Below are 2458 nucleotides of genomic sequence, written 5' to 3' on the forward strand. Positions count from 1 at the left end.
AGCCCCCCCCCCCCCGAGTTAGGAGGGAGGCCTGAGTATTCACGCTGATCCCTTCTCTGCTCAGAGAGTGGACACTGAGCGATGCTGGCTGCTCCCACTCAGCTCCCACCCCAGTTGGCTTTGATTCTGCCTCTCTGGTCCTCACCCTCCTCCTTTGTGCTCCATGAAGAATAAGACAATGGCTCAGCCAACTGGCTCAGTGGTTGAGTGTTGGTCTATGAACAAGGAGGTCACGGTTTGATTCCTGGTCAGGGCACATGCCCGGGTTGCAGGCTTGATCTCTAGTGGGGGGCATGCAGGAGACAGCCAATCGATAATTCTCTCTCATCATTGGTGTTTCTACCTCTTTCCCCCTCTCCCTGCCTCTCTGAAATAAATTAAAACATATCTATAATAATAAAGGCATAATATGCTAATTAGACCAGACATCCTTCTGGATGACCTTTCGGAAGAAGTCGGGGCTGCAAGGGAAACCCGGGTACCGGGTGCCAGAGGGAAGCCGGTGCCAGTAGCTGGGGGAAGGCCTACTCTTGCACAAATTTTGTGCATCAGGCCTCTAGTCCTATATAATAAAGAGCTAATATGCTAATTAGACTGGAACAACTGTCCGGAATGACCTTCTGGAACAACCCATAGGTGGGGGGTGGGGCCGTGGGGCCGCAAGGCAGCCAGGGGAAGAAAGGCCTACTCTTGCACCAATTTTGTGCATCGGGCCTCTAGTATATATAGAAAAGAGAATAAGACAGTGGACTGGGGAGAGTTAAAGGTTGGGGCAGCAGACCTGGATTCAGTGTGACTATGCCATCTCACACTGGCCCACCCTTTGCCCAATGGGCACCATAGGTCCCCAGAGAGAATGGCTTGTCCCCGCGACACAAACATTTTTTCTTAGTCTGAAATCCCTCTTTTTTTCTTCTTAGCCTTTTTAATCCTCACCCAAGGATATTTTTCCGTTGAATTTTTTTTTTTTTTAAGAGAGAGTGGGAGAGAGAGGGAAAGACAGAGAGAAATATTGATGCGAGAAAAACACATTGACTGGCTGCCTCCTACAGGAGCCCCAAGCAGGGCCTGGGGAGGAGCCTGCAAACAAGGTATGTGCCCTTGGCTAGAAGAGAACCCTGGACCCTTTGATCCGCAGGCCAACAATCTATCCACTGAGCCAAACCAGCTAGGGCTCTTCTTTCATCTCTCCTCCTCTCTTCTCTGTAGCCCTCACCCTCTACTTCTTTCCATCCTTCCCTCTGGCCAGTCCTCACATCTTAATTTCCTAGGACAGTTTGAGAACAACAGGGAACCCAAAGAGTTGGTGGTAGGAGTGGGGCACAAGTCATTATTTCCTTACTTCCTGAATGGAAGCAACGCAAACCCTCCTCTGTCTAGAGCAGCGGTCACCAACTGGTGGTCCGCAGACCACTGGTGGTCCGTGAGGTCCGAAAGGTTGGTGACCACTGATCTAGAGGGACTTGAAGTAGACTGCCCCCCAAAGGAGAAAGAATGAGCCAGAGGGAATAAGCTTAGGTTCTCCTCCCGCCCTTTGGCACAATGAAGCTCCATACGGAAGCCTGAGTGCAGAAACAGAACAGGGCTCCAGCTTTACAAAATAAAGTGTTTGTTTATTATGAAATTAGAGATGGAGGCTCCTCCCCATCCTCCCTCTTTCCCCTTCCCCAGCTGCCTCCCCATTTCCTTCCCCTCCCCTCCCGCTGGGGCCTGGGAAGCACACAGACAATGCCCAGAGCTGGGATGCCAACAGCCTGGCAGAGCTCCAGGGAGGCAGCCAAGTGTGTGTGTATGTGTGGGGTGGTGCTGGAGCTCTCCCCTGGGGGTGGGCTGGCTTCCTTTCTCTGCTGGAGGCCAGGAGGGCCATGAGTGATGGATGGAACCATGCGGGAAGGTCTGTAAAGACAGGAGAGCCTAGTTAGAGGTAGTGAGTGGGGGGGGGGGTCGGGGGGGCTTCAGGCCACCTGTGCCCCACACAATCTCAGGGCACTGACCTGGGGCCGAACATCCTCTGCAGGAAGATGGGCAGCAGTGGCTGGAAGTTTCTCTTGCTTTTGGGATGGACAACGGCAAAAAACAGAAATCCAGTCACAGGGACCCAGAGAGAAATGGGGCAGATGTGGGCAGGAGACAGACACAAGCATGTGTGCGGGGCAAGGGAGACAGAGAGCGTGTGAGGTTTAGAATCCAGAGACAAAACAGCCACGGAGAAGGTGGAATCACAGTGACAGAACAGAGATTCAGTGGGAGCCACACAACCCAGGCCCAGACAGAGTTCCAGGGACAGGGGTCCCCGGAGAGAGACACAGAAGACTCAGGAGGAGGGAGGGAGGAGCGGGGTGCCTGGGGGATCAGGGACCAGGGACGGGAAAAGGCTTGGGGCCCCTGGGCTGCTGCCGCCTGCTTGGACACCGGGGGTTCACTCAGAGGGCCGGTGTGGGCTCCCCCACCATGGCCG

General features: G+C 54.0%; 1 long non-coding RNA gene across 1 annotated transcript; it reads right to left on the minus strand.

Annotated features, from left to right (window-relative positions):
• Positions 1-1592: 1592 nt before the first annotated feature.
• On the minus strand, positions 1593-2452 carry LOC107185147. Its single transcript, XR_001516068.1, has 2 exons — positions 1995-2452; positions 1593-1896 (listed from the first exon to the last, which is right to left on the minus strand). It is a non-coding gene; the product is annotated as an uncharacterized LOC107185147 (long non-coding RNA).
• Positions 2453-2458: the final 6 nt, after the last annotated feature.

This window comes from Myotis davidii, unplaced genomic scaffold, assembly GCF_000327345.1.
Source record: "Myotis davidii unplaced genomic scaffold, ASM32734v1 scaffold1949, whole genome shotgun sequence".
Taxonomy (NCBI): Eukaryota; Metazoa; Chordata; class Mammalia; order Chiroptera; family Vespertilionidae; genus Myotis; species Myotis davidii.